The following is a 19,462-nucleotide window of genomic DNA, read 5'->3' as shown; positions in this document are numbered from 1 at the left end:
ACTCTGTATTTCGCATTGGTTATCAGAACCTGAGAGCAGACAGGAAAAGAAGTCAGAAAAACACACAAAAAAAACCCACAACCAAAGAAAAAAAAAATCATTTTTAATTTTGATTAGTCTGTATTGTACTTGCGCGGCGCAGTTGCTGCAGGTCAAAAAAAACCATGAACGGATCACTTTCCTTCACGTTTGCACATTGTCCTCTGCAAGAAAAGCAGCTGCATCCTTCCCCCAGAAAGCTTCCAGCGGACTGGCAGGCAGAGCCCTGGCTGCAGCCCCTTTACTTAGCAGCTGCCTGGGCTCAGAGCATTGTGACATCATCGGTTGGCTTCCTGCATGACTCAGCACCACCTGCTCAGGTGCCTGCTTCAGTGCCAGGCTGTGAGAGTGTGCAGCAGGCTAGGAAGGCAACTCCTGTTTAGGCTCTCCACTCCCCGGCCTGTGTCTCCCTCTTGTGGCACACCGCGCACGTCCACACAGACAGAGAGATATGAAGAGGAAGGAGGATGAACGAAAGAAAGATGCACTGTGTTCTCAAACAGCCAGCCAGGCTAGAGACTTGACTTCTTCCTCTGCCCTCCACACTCTCTCCTAGCGTGTTGCCAGAATGCAGGGAGCCGGAAGCCTACTTTGATTTTCTCTTCGACGTGGAGGCACGGCAGCGGAGGGGTGATGGCTGTTGTGGCGCTGGGCGGGGCCATGCTAATGTGATCAGGTGGCAGCTGAGCCTGGCCCGTGCGTCTGCGTTTAGCACAGGTGCGCCCATCCCGGGGGCCCGGCAGGCCTGCACAGGCAGTGGGAAGGGCCCCCCCCCCCTGGCAGCTGGTAGCTGGCCGGGGTTAGCCGGCTGTGCGGGGCAGTGCTGGGTTGTGCGCTGTTCGCCGCTGCTGCATTTAGAAGGTAATTAGGGTTATCGCTTCTCGGCCTTTTGGCTAAGATCAAGTGTAGTATCTGTTCTTATCAGTTTAATATCTGATACGTCCCCTATCTGGGGACCATATATTAAATGGATTTTTGGAACAGGGAGATGGAAGAAGAGCTTGCTCTGTCCACTCCGCGCATCGACCTGGTATTGCAGTACCTCCAGGACCGGTGCACTACTCTCTCTAACTAGTGTCAAGAAACAGATCAAAACTACTCAAATACCCAGCTGACTTACTAACTAAGTGTAGGGAAGTGTAGTGGAGAAATTAAGTGTCCCTCTGCAAAGTGAATTTGCCAGTAGCAAGTGTTGTGTATTGTCCACCCTGCTGTGCGGTCTATGTCTGTGCTGCTACTGTTGGGTGCAGGATACATTGTGAAATCCACAATAAAACATTGTTTCCAATCTGTGTGTGCCTATTTTTGTGCATCTGTGTCATTTATTCATGGACTCTGTATTTCGCATTGGTTATCAGAACCTGAGAACAGACAGGAAAAGAAGTCAGAAAAACACATAAAAAAAACCCCACAACCAAAGAAAAAAAAATCATTTTTAATTTTGATTAGTCTGTATTGTACTTGCGCGGCGCAGTTGCTGCAGGTCAAAAAAACCATGAACGGATCACTTTCCTTCACGTTTGCACGTTGTCCTCTGCAAGAAAAGCAGCTGCATCCTTCCCCCAGAGAGCTTCCAGCGGACTGGCAGGCAGAGCCCTGGCTGCAGCCCCTTTACTTAGCAGCTGCCTGGGCTCAGAGCATTGTGACATCATCGGTTGGCTTCCTGCATGACTCAGCACCACCTGCTCAGGTGCCTGCTTCAGTGCCAGGCTGTGAGAGTGTGCAGCAGGCTAGGAAGGCAACTCCTGTTTAGGCTCTCCACTCCCCGGCCTGTGTCTCCCTCTTGTGGCACACCGCGCACGTCCACACAGACAGAGAGATATGAAGAGGAAGGAGGATGAACGAAAGAAAGATGCACTGTGTTCTCAAACAGCCAGCCAGGCTAGAGACTTGACTTTTTCCTCTGCCCTCCACACTCTCTCCTAGCGTGTTGCCAGAATGCAGGGAGCCGGAAGCCTACTTTACTTTTCTCTTCGACGTGGAGGCACGGCAGCGGAGGGGTGATGGCTGTTGTGGCGCTGGGCGGGGCCATGCTAATGTGATCAGGCGGCAGCTGAGCCTGGCCCGTGCGTCTGCGTTTAGCACAGGTGCGCCCATCCCGGGGGCCCGGCAGGCCTGCACAGGCAGTGGGAAGGGGGCCCCCCCTGGCAGCTGGTAGCTGGCCGGGGTTAGCCGGCTGTGCGGGGCAGTGCTGGGTTGTGCGCTGTTCGCCGCTGCTGCATTTACAAGGTAATTAGGGTTATCGCTTCTCGGCCTTTTGGCTAAGATCAAGTGTAGTATCTGTTCTTATCAGTTTAATATCTGATACGTCCCCTATCTGGGGACCATATATTAAATGGATTTTTGGAACAGGGAGATGGAAGAAGAGCTTGCTCTGTCCACTCCGCGCATCGACCTGGTATTGCAGTACCTCCAGGACCGGTGCACTACTCTCTCTAACTAGTGTCAAAAAACAGATCAAAACTACTCAAATACCCAGCTGACTAACTAACTAAGTGTAGGGAAGTGTAGTGGAGAAATTAAGTGTCCCTCTGCAAAGTGAATTTGCCAGTAGCAAGTGTTGTGTATTGTCCACCCTGCTGTGCGGTCTATGTCTGTGCTGCTACTGTTGGGTGCAGGATACATTGTGAAATCCACAATAAAAACATTGTTTCAAATCTGTGTGTGCCTATTTTTGTGCATCTGTGTCATTTATTCATGGACTCTGTATTTCGCATTGGTTATCAGAACCTGAGAACAGACAGGAAAAGAAGTCAGAAAAACACACGAAAAAAAAAAAAAACCACAACCAAAGAAAAAAAAAATCATTTTTAATTTAGTCTGTATTGTACTTGCGCGGGGCAGTTGCTGCAGGTCAAAAAAACCATGAACGGATCACTTTCCTTCACGTTTGCACGTTGTCCTCTGCAAGAAAAGCAGCTGCATCCTTCCCCCAGAGAGCTTCCAGCGGACTGGCAGGCAGAGCCCTGGCTGCAGCCCCTTTACTTAGCAGCTGCCTGGGCTCAGAGCATTGTGACATCATCGGTTGGCTTCCTGCATGACTCAGCACCACCTGCTCAGGTGCCTGCTTCAGTGCCAGGCTGTGAGAGTGTGCAGCAGGCTAGGAAGGCAACTCCTGTTTAGGCTCTCCACTCCCCGGCCTGTGTCTCCCTCTTGTGGCACACCGCGTACGTCCACACAGACAGAGAGATATGAAGAGGAAGGAGGATGAACGAAAGAAAGATGCACTGTGTTCTCAAACAGCCAGCCAGGCTAGAGACTTGACTTCTTCCTCTGCCCTCCACACTCTCTCCTAGCGTGTTGCCAGAATGCAGGGAGCCGGAAGCCTACTTTACTTTTCTCTTCGACTTGGAGGCACGGCAGCGGAGGGGTGATGGCTGTTGTGGCGCTGGGCGGGGCCATGCTAATGTGATCAGGCGGCAGCTGAGCCTGGCCCGTGCGTCTGTGTTTCGCACAGGTGCGCCCATCCCGGGGGCCCGGCAGGCCTGCACAGGCAGTGGGAAGGGGGCCCCCCCCTGGCAGCTGGTAGCTGGCCGGGGTTAGTCGGCTGTGCGGGGCAGTGCTGGGTTGTGCGCTGTTCGCCGCTGCTGCATTTAGAAGGTAATTAGGGTGATCGCTTCTCGGCCTTTTGGCTAAGATCAAGTGTAGTATCTGTTCTTATCAGTTTAATATCTGATACGTCCCCTATCTGGGGACCATATATTAAATGGATTTTTGGAACAGGGAGATGGAAGAAGAGCTTGCTCTGTCCACTCCGCGCATCGACCTGGTATTGCAGTACCTCCAGGACCGGTGCACTACTCTCTCTAACTAGTGTCAAAAAACAGATCAAAACTACTCAAATACCCAGCTGACTAACTAACTAAGTGTAGGGAAGTGTAGTGGAGAAATTAAGTGTCCCTCTGCAAAGTGAATTTGCCAGTAGCAAGTGTTGTGTATTGTCCACCCTGCTGTGCGGTCTATGTCTGTGCTGCTACTGTTGGGTGCAGGATAGATTGTGAAATCCACAATAAAAACATTGTTTCAAATCTGTGTGTGCCTATTTTTGTGCATCTGTGTCATTTATTCATGGACTCTGTATTTCGCATTGGTTATCAGAACCTGAGAACAGACAGGAAAAGAAGTCAGAAAAACACACAAAAAAAAAACCCACAACCAAAGAAAAAAAAATCATTTTTAATTTTGATTAGTCTGTATTGTACTTGCGCGGCGCAGTTGCTGCAGGTCAAAAAACCCATGAACGGATCACTTTCCTTCACGTTTGCACGTTGTCCTCTGCAAGAAAAGCAGCTGCATCCTTCCCCCAGAGAGCTTCCAGCGGACTGGCAGGCAGAGCCCTGGCTGCAGCCCCTTTACTTAGCAGCTGCCTGGGCTCAGAGCATTGTGACATCATCGGTTGGCTTCCTGCATGACTCAGCACCACCTGCTCAGGTGCCTGCTTCAGTGCCAGGCTGTGAGAGTGTGCAGCAGGCTAGGAAGGCAACTCCTGTTTAGGCTCTCCACTCCCCGGCCTGTGTCTCCCTCTTGTGGCACACCGCGCACGTCCACACAGACAGAGAGATATGAAGAGGAAGGAGGATGAACGAAAGAAAGATGCACTGTGTTCTCAAACAGCCAGCCAGGCTAGAGACTTGACTTCTTCCTCTGCCCTCCACACTCTCTCCTAGCGTGTTGCCAGAATGCAGGGAGCCGGAAGCCTACTTTACTTTTCTCTTCGACGTGGAGGCACGGCAGCGGAGGGGTGATGGCTGTTGTGGCGCTGGGCGGGGCCATGCTAATGTGATCAGGCGGCAGCTGAGCCTGGCCCGTGCGTCTGCGTTTAGCACAGGTGCGCCCATCCCGGGGGCCCGGCAGGCCTGCACAGGCAGTGGGAAGGGGGCCCCCCCCTGGTAGCTGGTAGATGGCCGGGGTTAGCCGGCTGTGCGGGGCAGTGCTGGGTTGTGCGCTGTTCGCCGCTGCTGCATTTAGAAGGTAATTAGGGTTATCGCTTCTCGGCCTTTTGGCTAAGATCAAGTGTAGTATCTGTTCTTATCAGTTTAATATCTGATACGTCCCCTATCTGGGGACCATATATTAAATGGATTTTTGGAACAGGGAGATGGAAGAAGAGCTTGCTCTGTCCACTCCGCGCATCGACCTGGTATTGCAGTACCTCCAGGACCGGTGCACTACTCTCTCTAACTAGTGTCAAAAAACAGATCAAAACTACTCAAATACCCAGCTGACTAACTAACTAAGTGTAGGGAAGTGTAGTGGAGAAATTAAGTGTCCCTCTGCAAAGTGAATTTGCCAGTAGCAAGTGTTGTGTATTGTCCACCCTGCTGTGCGGTCTATGTCTGTGCTGCTACTGTTGGGTGCAGGATACATTGTGAAATCCACAATAAAAACATTGTTTCAAATCTGTGTGTGCCTATTTTTGTGCATCTGTGTCATTTATTCATGGACTCTGTATTTCGCATTGGTTATCAGAACCTGAGAACAGACAGGAAAAGAAGTCAGAAAAACACACAAAAAAAAACCCACAACCAAAGAAAAAAAATCATTTTTAATTTTGATTAGTCTGTATTGTACTTGCGCGGCGCAGTTGCTGCAGGTCAAAAAAACCATGAACGGATCACTTTCCTTCACGTTTGCACGTTGTCCTCTGCAAGAAAAGCAGCTGCATCCTTCCCCCAGAGAGCTTCCAGCAGACTGGCAGGCAGAGCCCTGGCTGCAGCCCCTTTACTTAGCAGCTGCCTGGGCTCAGAGCATTGTGACATCATCGGTTGGCTTCCTGCATGACTCAGCACCACCTGCTCAGGTGCCTGCTTCAGTGCCAGGCTGTGAGAGTGTGCAGCAGGCTAGGAAGGCAACTCCTGTTTAGGCTCTCCACTCCCCGGCCTGTGTCTCCCTCTTGTGGCACACCGCGCACGTCCACACAGACAGAGAGATATGAAGAGGAAGGAGGATGAACGAAAGAAAGATGCACTGTGTTCTCAAACAGCCAGCCAGCCAGGCTAGAGACTTGACTTCTTCCTCTGCCCTCCACACTCTCTCCTAGCGTGTTGCCAGAATGCAGGGAGCCGGAAGCCTACTTTACTTTTCTCTTCGACGTGGAGGCATGGCAGCGGAGGGGTGATGGCTGTTGTGGCGCTGGGCGGGGCCATGCTAATGTAATCAGGCGGCAGCTGAGCCTGGCCCGTGCGTCTGCGTTTAGCACAGGTGCTAGTAGCTGGCCGGGGTTAGCCGGCTGTGCGGGGCAGTGCTGGGTTGTGCGCTGTTCGCCGCTGCTGCATTTAGAAGGTAATTAGGGTTATCGCTTCTCGGCCTTTTGGCTAAGATCAAGTGTAGTATCTGTTCTTATCAGTTTAATATCTGATACGTCCCCTATCTGGGGACCATATATTAAATGGATTTTTGGAACAGGGAGATGGAAGAAGAGCTTGCTCTGTCCACTCCGCGCATCGACCTGGTATTGCAGTACCTCCAGGACCAGTGCACTACTCTCTCTAACTAGTGTCAAAAAACAGATCAAAACTACTCAAATACCCAGCTGACTAACTAACTAAGTGTAGGGAAGTGTAGTGGAGAAATTAAGTGTCCCTCTGCAAAGTGAATTTGCCAGTAGCAAGTGTTGTGTATTGTCCACCCTGCTGTGCGGTCTATGTCTGTGCTGCTACTGTTGGGTGCAGGATACATTGTGAAATCCACAATAAAAACATTGTTTCAAATCTGTGTGTGCCTATTTTTGTGCATCTGTGTCATTTATTCATGGACTCTGTATTTCGCATTGGTTATCAGAACCTGAGAACAGACAGGAAAAGAAGTCAGAAAAACACACACAAAAAACCCCACAACCAAAGAAAAAAAAATCATTTTTAATTTTGATTAGTCTGTATTGTACTTGCGCGGCGCAGTTGCTGCAGGTCAAAAAAACCATGAACGGATCACTTTCCTTCACGTTTGCACGTTGTCCTCTGCAAGAAAAGCAGCTGCATCCTTCCCCCAGAGAGCTTCCAGTGGACTGGCAGGCAGAGCCCTGGCTGCAGCCCCTTTACTTAGCAGCTGCCTGGGCTCAGAGCATTGTGACATCATCGGTTGGCTTCCTGCATGACTCAGCACCACCTACTCAGGTGCCTGCTTCAGTGCCAGGCTGTGAGAGTGTGCAGCAGGCTAGGAAGGCAACTCCTGTTTAGGCTCTCCACTCCCCAGCCTGTGTCTCCCTCTTGTGGCACACCGCGCACGTCCACACAGACAGAGAGATATGAAGAGGAAGGAGGATGAACGAAAGAAAGATGCACTGTGTTCTCAAACAGCCAGCCAGGCTAGAGACTTGACTTCTTCCTCTGCCCTCCACACTCTCTCCTAGCGTGTTGCCAGAATGCAGGGAGCCGGAAGCCTACTTTACTTTTCTCTTTGACGTGGAGGCATGGCAGCGGAGGGGTGATGGCTGTTGTGGCGCTGGGCGGGGCCATGCTAATGTGATCAGGCGGCAGCTGAGCCTGGCCCGTGCGTCTGCGTTTAGCACAGGTGCGCCCATCCCGGTGGCCCGGCAGGCCTGCACAGGCAGTGGGAAGGGGGCCCCACCCCCCTGGCAGCTGGTAGCTGGCCGGGGTTAGCCGGCTGTGCGGGGCAGTGCTGGGTTGTGCGCTGTTCGCCGCTGCTGCATTTAGAAGGTAATTAGGGTTATCGCTTCTAGGCCTTTTGGCTAAGATCAAGTGTACAGTGGCGGCTCCAGGAAATTTTTTTAGGGGGTGCTATGTAGGTGCTGGACCAATTTCCGGGGGAGCTGACGACCTGCGGCGCGCGAAGCGCGTCGCGCCAAAAATGGGTGAGGTTACAACCTGCGGCGCGCGAAGCGCGCCGCGGCGAAAAAATGGGCGTGGTCATGACCGGATGAGGGCGGGGCTAACTGTAATTTAAAGTGAACCCAGGGTGAGAGTGATATGGTGGCTGCCATATTTATTTCCTTTTAAACAATACTAGTTGCCTGGCAGCCCTGCTGATCTTTTTGGCTGTAGTAGTGAACTGAATTACACCAGAAACAAGCCATGCAGCTAATCTTGTCAGTTCTGACAATATTGTCAGAAACCCCTGACCTGCTGCATGCTTGTTCAGGGTCTATGGTTGAAAGAATAAGAGGCAGAGGACCAGCACGGCAGCCAGGCAACTGGTATTGCTTAAAGGGAGATAAATATGGCAGCCTCAATATTATTCTCACCTCGGGTTCCCTTTAAAAGTGCAACGCAAAGACAGAGGGCCCAAGTTTTGGTGACCCTTTTCCCAGAAAATTCACATAATTGTGCAGGTTTTCTCAAGAAAATACACGTAATGTGAGCAGATTTTAACAAAAAACACGTCCAATGACCCCAATATGCACAATCGTTATCAGATATGGCCCCAATATGCACAATCGTTATCAGATATGGCCCCAATATGCACAATCGTTATCAGATATGGCCCCAATATGCACAATCGTTATCAGATATGGCCCCAATATGCACAATCGTTATCAGATATGGCCCCAATATGCACAATCGTTATCAGATATGGCCCCAATATGCACAATCGTTATCAGATATGGCCCCAATATGCACAATCGTTATCAGATATGGCCCCAATATGCACAATCGTTATCAGATATGGCCCCAATATGCACAATCGTTATCAGATATGGCCCCAATATGCACAATCGTTATCAGATATGGCCCCAATATGCACAATCGTTATCAGATATGGCCCCAATATGCACAATCGTTATCAGATATAGCCCCAATATGCACAATCGTTATCAGATATAGCCCCAATATGCACAATCGTTATCAGATATAGCCCCAATATGCACAATCGGTAGCAGATATGACCCCAATATGCACGATCGTTAGCAGATATGACCCCAATATGCACAATCGTTATCAGATATGGCCCCAATATGCACAATCATTATCAGATATGGCCCCAATATGCACAATCGTTATCAGATATGGCCCCAATATGCACAATCGGTAGCAGATATGGTCCCAATATGCACAATCGGTAGCAGATATGGTCCCAATATGCACAATCGGTGGCAGATATGGTCCCAATATGCACAATCGGTAGCAGATATGGTCCCAATATGCACAATCGGTGGCAGATATGGTCCCAATATGCACAATCGGTGGCAGATATGGTCCCAATATGCACAATCGGTGGCAGATATGGTCCCAATATGCACAATCGGTGGCAGATATGGTCCCAATATGCACAATCGGTAGCAGATATGGCCCCAATATGCACAATCCGTAGCAGAAATGACCCCAATATGCACAATCGGTAGCAGATATGACCCCAATATGCACAATCGGTAGCAGATATGACCCCAATATGCACAATCGGTAGCAGATATGACCCCAATATGCACAATCGGTAGCAGATATGACCCCAATATGCACAATCGGTAGCAGAAATGACCCCAATATGCACAATCGGTAGCAGAAATGACCCCAATATGCACAATCGGTAGCAGAAATGACCCCAACATGCACAATCGGTAGCAGATATCGCCCCAATATGCACAATCCGTAGCAGATATGACCCCAATATGCACAATCCGTAGCAGATATGACCCCAATATGCACAATCCGTAGCAGATATGACCCCAATATGCACAATCCGCATCACCTGAAAAAGAAAAGAAAAACCCATTTACTCACCTACAGCCAGAAGACCTTCTTTCCCGACCTCCTGTCCCGAGTCCCGACCTCATTGTGGCGCGCAGCGCCCGCGCGCCCACGATCCTCTTCCTTCCCGACGTCACCACGAGACTTCCTGCCTGCATGCAGAGAGCAGGGCTACGGGAAAATGGCCGCCCGAAGTCTGCAGAACAGGGCTCCGGGCGGCCATCTTACCGTAGCCCTGCCTGCTGCTCCGTGCTGCCGGTGTGTGAACTGACTTGGCGTCTTTTAGACGCCTGAAGTCAGTTCACTCCAGGGGGTGCTTTGGGGGTGCTTGGACAATTCTAGGGGGTGCTCGAGCACCCCCAAGCACCCCCCTGGCGCCGCCCCTGCAAGTGTAGTATCTGTTCTTATCAGTTTAATATCTGATACGTCCCCTATCTGGGGACCATATATTAAATGGATTTTTGGAACAGGGAGATGGAAGAAGAGCTTGCTCTGTCCACTCCGCGCGTCGACCTGGTATTGCAGTACCTCCAGGACCGGTGCACTACTCTCTCTAACTAGTGTCAAAAAACAGATCAAAACTACTCAAATACCCAGCTAACTAACTAACTAAGTGTAGGGAAGTGTAGTGGAGAAATTAAGTGTCCCTCTGCAAAGTGAATTTGCCAGTAGCAAGTGTTGTGTATTGTCCACCCTGCTGTGCGGTCTATGTCTGTGCTGCTACTGTTGGGTGCAGGATACATTGTGAAATCCACAATAAAAACATTGTTTCAAATCTGTGTGTGCCTATTTTTGTGCATCTGTGTCATTTATTCATGGACTCTGTATTTCGCATTGGTTATCAGAACCTGAGAACAGACAGGAAAAGAAGTCAGAAAAACACACAAAAAAAAACCCACAACCAAAGAAAAAAAAATCATTTTTAATTTTGATTAGTCTGTATTGTACTTGCGCGGCGCAGTTGCTGCAGGTCAAAAAACCCATGAACGGATCACTTTCCTTCACGTTTGCACGTTGTCCTCTGCAAGAAAAGCAGCTGCATCCTTCCCCCAGAGAGCTTCCAGCAGACTGGCAGCCAGAGCCCTGGCTGCAGCCCCTTTACTTAGCAGCTGCCTGGGCTCAGAGCATTGTGACATCATCGGTTGGCTTCCTGCATGACTCAGCACCACCTGCTCAGGTGCCTGCTTCAGTGCCAGGCTGTGAGAGTGTGCAGCAGGCTAGGAAGGCAACTCCTGTTTAGGCTCTCCACTCCCCGGCCTGTGTCTCCCTCTTGTGGCACACCGCGCACGTCCACACAGACAGAGAGATATGAAGAGGAAGGAGGATGAACGAAAGAAAGATGCACTGTGTTCTCAAACAGCCAGCCAGGCTAGAGACTTGACTTCTTCCTCTGCCCTCCACACTCTCTCCTAGCGTGTTGCCAGAATGCAGAGAGCCTCCGCGCATCGACCTGGTATTGCAGTACCTCCAGGACCGGTGCACTACTCTCTCTAACTAGTGTCAAAAAAACAGATCAAAACTACTCAAATACCCAGCTGACTAACTAACTAAGTGTAGGGAAGTGTAGTGGAGAAATTAAGTGTCCCTCTGCAAAGTGAATTTGCCAGTAGCAAGTGTTGTGTATTGTCCACCCTGCTGTGCGGTCTATGTCTGTGCTGCTACTGTTGGGTGCAGGATACATTGTGAAATCCACAATAAAAACATTGTTTCAAATCTGTGTGTGCCTATTTTTGTGCATCTGTGTCATTTATTCATGGACTATGTATTTCGCATTGGTTATCAGAACCTGAGAACAGACAGGAAAAGAAGTCAGAAAAACACACAAAAAAAACCCCACAACCAAAGAAAAAAAAAATCATTTTTAATTTTGATTAGTCTGTATTGTACTTGCGTGGCGCAGTTGCTGCAGGTCAAAAAAACCATGAACGGATCACTTTCCTTCACGTTTGCACGTTGTCCTCTGCAAGAAAAGCAGCTGCATCCTTCCCCCAGAGAGCTTCCAGCGGACTGGCAGGCAGAGCCCTGGCTGCAGCCCCTTTACTTAGCAGCTGCCTGGGCTCAGAGCATTGTGACATCATCGGTTGGCTTCCTGCATGACTCAGCACCACCTGCTCAGGTGCCTGCTTCTGTGCCAGGCTGTGAGAGTGTGCAGCAGGCTAGGAAGGCAACTCCTGTTTAGGCTCTCCACTCCCCGGCCTGTGTCTCCCTCTTGTGGCACACCGCGCACGTCCACACAGACAGAGAGATATGAAGAGGAAGGAGGATGAACGAAAGAAAGATGCACTGTGTTCTCAAACAGCCAGCCAGGCTAGAGACTTGACTTCTTCCTCTGCCCTCCACACTCTCTCCTAGCGTGTTGCCAGAATGCAAGGAACCGGAAGCCTACTTTACTTTTCTCTTCGACGTGGAGGCACGGCAGCGGGGGGGGGGGGTGATGGCTGTTGTGGCGCTGGGCGGGGCCATGCTAATGTGATCAGGCGGCAGCTGAGCCTGGCCCATGCGTCTGCGTTTAGCACAGGTGCGCCCATCCCGGGGGCCCGGCAGGCCTGCACAGGCAGCTGGTAGCTGGCCGGGGTTAGCCGGCTGTGCGGGGCAGTGCTGGGTTGTGCGCTGTTCGCCGCTGCTGCATTTAGAAGGTAATTAGGGTTATCGCTTCTCGGCCTTTTGGCTAAGATCAAGTGTAGTATCTGTTCTTATCAGTTTAATATCTGATACGTCCCCTATCTGGGGACCATATATTAAATGGATTTTTGGAACAGGGAGATGGAAGAAGAGCTTGCTCTGTCCACTCCGCGCATCGACCTGGTATTGCAGTACCTCCAGGACCGGTGCACTACTCTCTCTAACTAGTGTCAAAAAACAGATCAAAACTACTCAAATACCCAGCTGACTAACTAACTAAGTGTAGGGAAGTGTAGTGGAGAAATTAAGCGTCCCTCTGCAAAGTGAATTTGCCAGTAGCAAGTGTTGTGTATTGTCCACCCTGCTGTGCGGTCTATGTCTGTGCTGCTACTGTTGGGTGCAAGATACATTGTGAAATCCACAATAAAAACATTGTTTCAAATCTGTGTGTGCCTATTTTTGTGCATCTGTGTCATTTATTCATGGACTCTGTATTTCGCATTGGTTATCAGAACCTGAGAACAGACAGGAAAAGAAGTCAGAAAAACACACAAAAAAAAACCCACAACCAAAGAAAAAAAAATCATTTTTAATTTTGATTGGTCTGTATTGTACTTGCGCGGCGCAGTTGCTGCAGGTCAAAAAACCCATGAACGGATCACTTTCCTTCACGTTTGCACGTTGTCCTCTGCAAGAAAAGCAGCTACATCCTTCCCCCAGAGAGCTTCCAGCGGACTGGCAGGCAGAGCCCTGGCTGCAGCCCCTTTACTTAGCAGCTGCCTGGGCTCAGAGCATTGTGACATTATCGGTTGGCTTCCTGCATGACTCAGCACCACCTGCTCAGGTGCCTGCTTCAGTGCCAGGCTGTGAGAGTGTGCAGCAGGCTAGGAAGGCAACTCCTGTTTAGGCTCTCCACTCCCCGGCCTGTGTCTGCCTCTTGTGGCACACCGCGCACGTCCACACAGACAGAGAGATATGAAGAGGAAGGAGGATGAACGAAAGAAAGATGCACTGTGTTCTCAAACAGCCAGCCAGGCTAGAGACTTGACTTCTTCCTCTGCCCTCCACACTCTCTCCTAGCGTGTTGCCAGAATGCAGGGAGCCGGAAGCCTACTTTACTTTTCTCTTCGACGTGGAGGCATGGCAGCGGAGGGGTGATGGCTGTTCCGGCGCTGGGCGGGGCCATGCTAATGTGATCAGGCGGCAGCTGAGCCTGGCCCGTGCGTCTGCGTTTAGCACAGGTGCGCCTATCCCGGGGGCCCGGCAGGCCTGCACAGGCAGTGGGAAGGCCCCCCCTGGCAGCTGGTAGCTGGCCGGGGTTAGCCGGCTGTGCGGGGCAGTGCTGGGTTGTGCGCTGTTCGTCGCTGCTGCATTTAGAAGGTAATTAGGGTTATCGCTTCTCGGCCTTTTGGCTAAGATCAAGTGTAGTATCTGTTCTTATCAGTTTAATATCTGATACGTCCCCTATCTGGGGACCATATATTAAATGGATTTTTGGAACAGGGAGATGGAAGAAGAGCTTGCTCTGTCCACTCCGCGCATTGACCTGGTATTGCAGTACCTCCAGGACCGGTGCACTACTCTCTCTAACTAGTGTCAAAAAACAGATCAAAACTACTCAAATACCCAGCTGACTAACTAACTAAGTGTAGGGAAGTGTAGTGGAGAAATTAAGTGTCCCTCTGCAAAGTGAATTTGCCAGTAGCAAGTGTTGTGTATTGTCCACCCTGCTCTGCGGTCTATGTCTGTGCTGCTACTGTTGGGTGCAGGATACATTGTGAAATCCACAATAAAAACATTGTTTCAAATCTGTGTGTGCCTATTTTTGTGCATCTGTGTAATTTATTCATGGACTCTGTATTTCGCATTGGTTATCAGAACCTGAGAACAGACAGGAAAAGAAGTCAGAAAAACACACAAAAAAAACCCACAACCAAAGAAAAAAAAATCATTTTTAATTTTGATTAGTCTGTATTGTACTTGCGCGGCGCAGTTGCTGCAGGTCAAAAAAACCATGAACGGATCACTTTCCTTCACGTTTGCACGTTGTCCTCTGCAAGAAAAGCAGCTGCATCCTTCCCCCAGAGAGCTTCCAGCGGACTGGCAGGCAGAGCCCTGGCTGCAGCCCCTTTACTTAGCAGCTGCCTGGGCTCAGAGCATTGTGACATCATCGGTTGGCTTCCTGCATGACTCAGCACCACCTGCTCAGGTGCCTGCTTCAGTGCCAGGCGGTGAGAGTTTGCAGCAGGCTAGGAAGGCAACTCCTGTTTAGGCTCTCCACTCCCCGGCCTGTGTCTCCCTCTTGTGGCACACCGCGCACGTCCACACAGAAAGAGAGATATGAAGAGGAAGGAGGATGAACGAAAGAAAGATGCACTGTGTTCTCAAACAGCCAGCCAGGCTAGAGACTTGACTTCTTCCTCTGCCCTCCACACTCTCTCCTAGCGTGTTGCCAGAATGCAGGGAGCCGGAAGCCTACTTTACTTTTCTCTTCGACGTGGAGGCACGGCAGCGGAGGGGTGATGGCTGTTCCGGCGCTGGGCGGGCCATGCTAATGTAATCAGGCGGCAGCTGAGCCTGGCCCGTGCGTCTGCGTTTAGCACAGGTGCGCCCATCCCGGGGGCCCGGCAGGCCTGCACAGGCAGTGGGAAGGGGCCCCCCTCCCCCCTGGCAGCTGGTAGCTGGCCGGGGTTAGCCGGCTGTGCGGGGCAGTGCTGGGTTGTGCGCTGTTCGCCGCTGCTGCATTTAGAAGGTAATTAGGGTTATCGCTTCTCGGCCTTTTGGCTAAGATCAAGTGTAGTATCTGTTCTTATCAGTTTAATATCTGATACGTCCCCTATCTGGGGACCATATATTAAATGGATTTTTGGAACAGGGAGATGGAAGAAGAGCTTGCTCTGTCCACTCCGCGCATCGACCTGGTATTGCAGTACCTCCAGGACCGGTGCACTACTCTCTCTAACTAGTGTCAAAAAACAGATCAAAACTACTCAAATACCCAGCTGACTAACTAACTAAGTGTAGGGAAGTGTAGTGGAGAAATTAAGCGTCCCTCTGCAAAGTGAATTTGCCAGTAGCAAGTGTTGTGTATTGTCCACCCTGCTGTGCGGTCTATGTCTGTGCTGCTACTGTTGGGTGCAAGATACATTGTGAAATCCACAATAAAAAACATTGTTTCAAATCTGTGTGTGCCTATTTTTGTGCATCTGTGTCATTTATTCATGGACTCTGTATTTCGCATTGGTTATCAGAACCTGAGAACAGACAGGAAAAGAAGTCAGAAAAACACACACAAAAAAACCCACAACCAAAGAAAAAAAAATCATTTTTAATTTTGATTAGTCTGTATTGTACTTGCGCGGTGCAGTTGCTGCAGGTCCAAAAATACTTGAACGGATCACTTTCCTTCACGTTTGCACGTTGTCCTCTGCAAGAAAAGCAGCTGCATCCTTCCCCCAGAGAGCTTCCAGCGGACTGGCAGGCAGAGCCCTGGCTGCAGCCCCTTTACTTAGCAGCTGCCTGGGCTCAGAGCATTGTGACATCATCGGTTGGCTTCCTGCATGACTCAGCACCACCTGCTCAGGTGCCTGCTTCAGTGCCAGGCTGTGAGAGTGTGCAGCAGGCTAGGAAGGCAACTCCTGTTTAGGCTCTCCACTCCCCAGCCTGTGTCTCCCTCTTGTGGCACACCGCGCACGTCCACACAGACAGAGAGATATGAAGAGGAAGGAGGATAAACGAAAGAAAGATGCACTGTGTTCTCAAACAGCCAGCCAGGCTAGAGACTTGACTTCTTCCTCTGCCCTCCACACTCTCTCCTAGCGTGTTGCCAGAATGCAGGGAGCCGGAAGCCTGCTTTACTTTTCTCTTCGACGTGGAGGCACGGCAGCGGAGGGGTGATGGCTGTTGTGGCGCTGGGCGGGGCCATGCTAATGTGATCAGGCGGCAGCTGAGCCTGGCCCGTGCGTCTGCGTTTAGCACAGGTGCGCCCATCCCGGGGGCCCGGCAGGCCTGCACAGGCAGTGGGAAGGGGCCCCCCTCCCCCCTGGCAGCTGGTAGCTGGCCGGGGTTAGCCGGGCTGTGCGGGGCAGTGCTGGGTTGTGCGCTGTTCGCCGCTGCTGCATTTAGAAGGTAATTATGGTTATCGCTTCTCGGCCTTTTGGCTAAGATCAAGTGTAGTATCTGTTCTTATCAGTTTAATATCTGATACGTCCCCTATCTGGGGACCATATATTAAGTGGATTTTTGGAGCAGGGAGATGGAAGAAGAGCTTGCTCTGTCCACTCCGCGCATCGACCTGGTATTGCAGTACCTCCAGGACCGGTGCACTACTCTCTCTAACTAGTGTCAAAAAACAGATCAAAACTACTCAAATACCCAGCTGACTAACTAACTAAGTGTAGGGAAGAGTAGTGGAGAAATTAAGTGTCCCTCTGCAAAGTGAATTTGCCAGTAGCAAGTGTTGTGTATTGTCCACCCTGCTGTGCGGTCTATGTCTGTGCTGCTACTGTTGGGTGCAGGATACATTGTGAAATCCACAATAAAAACATTGTTTCAAATCTGTGTGTGTCTATTTTTGTGCATCTGTGTCATTTATTCATGGACTCTGTATTTCGCATTGGTTATCAGAACCTGAGAACAGACAGGAAAAGAAGTCAGAAAAACACACACAAAAAAACCCACAACCAAAGAAAAAAAAATCATTTTTAATTTTGATTAGTCTGTATTGTACTTGCGCGGCGCAGTTGCTGCAGGTCAGTGGCGTAGCAATGGGGATAGCCGCCATAGCGTCGCTACGGGGCCCCGCGGCAGCGCTACGTCACAGGGGGCCCGCAGCTGCCCGAGAGGACTTTTTTTTTTTTGTTTCGCCGGTTGGGGCCCCCCCTCCTCCCTCACCTCAGTGCCCCCCCTCCTCACCTGGGGCCCCCCCTCCTTTTATCAGCGGCGGGAGGTGCGTCATATACAGAAGGCTCCGGCGGGGGTAAGCAGCCACTAGAGGTTCAGCTGCCTCCGGGCTATGGTGTCCCCACTGTATTGCTGCTCGCACCGCTTCCTGGTTTATTGCGAGCAGCAATACAGTGGGGACACCGTAGCCTGGAGGCAGCTGAACCTCTAGTGGCTGATTACTCCGACGGAGCCTTCTGTATATGACGCACCTCCCGCCGCTGATAAAAGGAGGAAGGACCCCCGGTGAGGCAGCTACCTCCCCTCCCGCCCGGCTACCTAACTGCCCACTACCTAACTGCCCACTCTCCCACCCGGCTACCTAACTGCCCACCCTCCCACCCGGCTACCTAACTGCCCACCCTCCCACCCGGCTACCTAACTGCCCACCCACCCACCGGCTACCTAACTGCCCACCCACCCGGCTACCTAACTGCCCACCCACCCGGCTACCTAACTGCCCACCCACCCGGCTACCTAACTGCCCACCCTCCCACCTGGCTACCTAACTGCCCACCCGGCTACCTAACTGCCCACCCAGCTACCTAGCTGCCCACCCGGCTACCTAACTGCCCACCCGGCTACCTAACTGCCCACTACCTAACTATCCACCCTCCCACCAGGCTACCTAACTGCTCACCCTCCCACCTGGCTACCTAACTGCCCACCCTGCCACCCGGCTACCTAACTGCCTACCCTGCCACCCAGCTACCTAACTGCCCACCCGGCTACCTAACTGCCCACCCAGCTACCTAGCTGCCCACCCGGCTAACCTAACTGCCCACTACCTAACTATCCACCCTCCCACCAGGCTACCTAACTGCTCACCCTCCCACCTGGCTACCTAACTGCCCACCCTGCCACCCGGCTACCTAACTGCCTACCCTGCCACCCAGCTACCTAACTGCCCACCCGGCTACCTAACTGCCCACCTGGCTACCTAACTGCCCACCCTCCCACCTGGATATCTAACTGCCCACCCGGCTACCTAACTGCCCACCCAGCTACCTAGCTGCCCACCTGGCTACCTATCTGCCTACCCTGCCACCCAGCTACCTAACTGCCCACCCAGCTATCTAACTGCCTACCCTGCCACCCAGCTACCTATCTGCCTACCCTGCCACCCAGCTACCTAACTGCCCACCCGGCTACCTAACTGCCCACCCTGCCACCTGGCTACCTAACTTCCCACAGGCTACCTAACTGCCCACCTTTCTACCTAACTTCCCACCCGGCTACCTAACTGCCCACCTTTCTACCTAACTTCCCACCCGGCTACCTAACTGCCCACCCGTCTACCTATCTGCCTACCCTCTCACTCGTCTACCTATCTCCCTACCCTCCCACCCAGCTACCTAACTGCCTACCCAGTGCATTGCCTGCGCCGCAAATAGTGTGCCAGCCTGCCCAACCACCCTCCCTCCAGGTAATTAATGTTAGCCCACTATAGACCTAACTACATATACTGCATTTTGTGGGGAAATCTGGCGACAATCTGATTGCATTTTGTGGGGAAATCTGGCGACAATCTGATTGCAATTTGTGGGGAAATCTGCCAACAATCTGGTTGCATTTTGTGGGGAAATCTGCCGCCAATCTGGTTGCATATTGTGTGGAAATCTGCCGACGATCTGGTTGCATATTGTGTGGAAATCTGCCAACAATCTGGTTGCATATTGTGTGGAAATCTGCCGACGATCTGGTTGCATATTGTGTGGAAATCTGCCGACAATCTGGTTGCATATTGTGTGGAAATCTGCCTACAATCTGGTTGCATATTGTGTGGAAATCTGCCGACGATCTGGTTGCATATTGTGTGGAAATCTGCTGACAATCTGGTTGCATATTGTGTGGAAATCTGCCAACAATCTGGTTGCATTTTGTGGGGAAATCTGCCAACAATCTGGTTGCATTTTGTGGGGAAATCTGCCAAAAATCTGGTTGCATTTTGTGGGGAAATCTGGCGACAATCTGGTTGCATTTTGTAGGGAAATCTGGCGACAATCTGGTTGCATTTTGTAGGGAAATCTGCCGACAATCTGGTTGCATATTGTAGGGAAATCTGCCGACAATCTGGTTGCATATTGTAGGGAAATCTGCCGACAATCTGGTTGCATATTGTAGGGAAATCTGGCGACAATCTGGTTGCATATTGTAGGGAAATCTGGCGACAATCTGGTTGCATATTGTAGGGAAATCTGCCGACAATCTGGTTGCAT

General features: G+C 51.1%; 10 non-coding genes across 10 annotated transcripts; all 10 read left to right on the top strand.

Annotated features, from left to right (window-relative positions):
- The first annotated feature begins 912 nt into the window (after positions 1-912).
- LOC137505508 (U2 spliceosomal RNA) lies at positions 913-1,103 on the top strand. The gene has a single exon (XR_011020118.1). It is a non-coding gene; the product is annotated as a U2 spliceosomal RNA (small nuclear RNA).
- Positions 1,104-2,280: 1,177 nt separating this feature from the next.
- On the top strand, positions 2,281-2,471 carry LOC137505507 (U2 spliceosomal RNA). Its single transcript, XR_011020117.1, has one exon. It is a non-coding gene; the product is annotated as a U2 spliceosomal RNA (small nuclear RNA).
- Positions 2,472-3,651: 1,180 nt separating this feature from the next.
- Positions 3,652-3,842, top strand: LOC137505506 (U2 spliceosomal RNA). The gene has a single exon (XR_011020116.1). It is a non-coding gene; the product is annotated as a U2 spliceosomal RNA (small nuclear RNA).
- Positions 3,843-5,022: 1,180 nt separating this feature from the next.
- On the top strand, positions 5,023-5,213 carry LOC137505505 (U2 spliceosomal RNA). The gene has a single exon (XR_011020115.1). It is a non-coding gene; the product is annotated as a U2 spliceosomal RNA (small nuclear RNA).
- Positions 5,214-6,333: 1,120 nt separating this feature from the next.
- On the top strand, positions 6,334-6,524 carry LOC137505631 (U2 spliceosomal RNA). The gene has a single exon (XR_011020239.1). It is a non-coding gene; the product is annotated as a U2 spliceosomal RNA (small nuclear RNA).
- Positions 6,525-10,047: 3,523 nt separating this feature from the next.
- LOC137505700 (U2 spliceosomal RNA) lies at positions 10,048-10,230 on the top strand. Its single transcript, XR_011020303.1, has one exon. It is a non-coding gene; the product is annotated as a U2 spliceosomal RNA (small nuclear RNA).
- A 2,098-nt stretch (positions 10,231-12,328) lies between these two features.
- LOC137505504 (U2 spliceosomal RNA) lies at positions 12,329-12,519 on the top strand. The gene has a single exon (XR_011020114.1). It is a non-coding gene; the product is annotated as a U2 spliceosomal RNA (small nuclear RNA).
- Positions 12,520-13,694: 1,175 nt separating this feature from the next.
- LOC137505561 (U2 spliceosomal RNA) lies at positions 13,695-13,885 on the top strand. Its single transcript, XR_011020169.1, has one exon. It is a non-coding gene; the product is annotated as a U2 spliceosomal RNA (small nuclear RNA).
- Positions 13,886-15,066: 1,181 nt separating this feature from the next.
- On the top strand, positions 15,067-15,257 carry LOC137505503 (U2 spliceosomal RNA). The gene has a single exon (XR_011020113.1). It is a non-coding gene; the product is annotated as a U2 spliceosomal RNA (small nuclear RNA).
- A 1,185-nt stretch (positions 15,258-16,442) lies between these two features.
- LOC137505578 (U2 spliceosomal RNA) lies at positions 16,443-16,633 on the top strand. Its single transcript, XR_011020186.1, has one exon. It is a non-coding gene; the product is annotated as a U2 spliceosomal RNA (small nuclear RNA).
- Positions 16,634-19,462: the final 2,829 nt, after the last annotated feature.

The sequence above is a fragment of the Hyperolius riggenbachi genome, chromosome 4 (assembly GCF_040937935.1).
Source record: "Hyperolius riggenbachi isolate aHypRig1 chromosome 4, aHypRig1.pri, whole genome shotgun sequence".
Classification (NCBI taxonomy): Eukaryota; Metazoa; Chordata; class Amphibia; order Anura; family Hyperoliidae; genus Hyperolius; species Hyperolius riggenbachi.
Note: the sequence above shows the minus strand (reverse complement) of the source record. Positions and strands in the feature narration are given on the sequence as shown.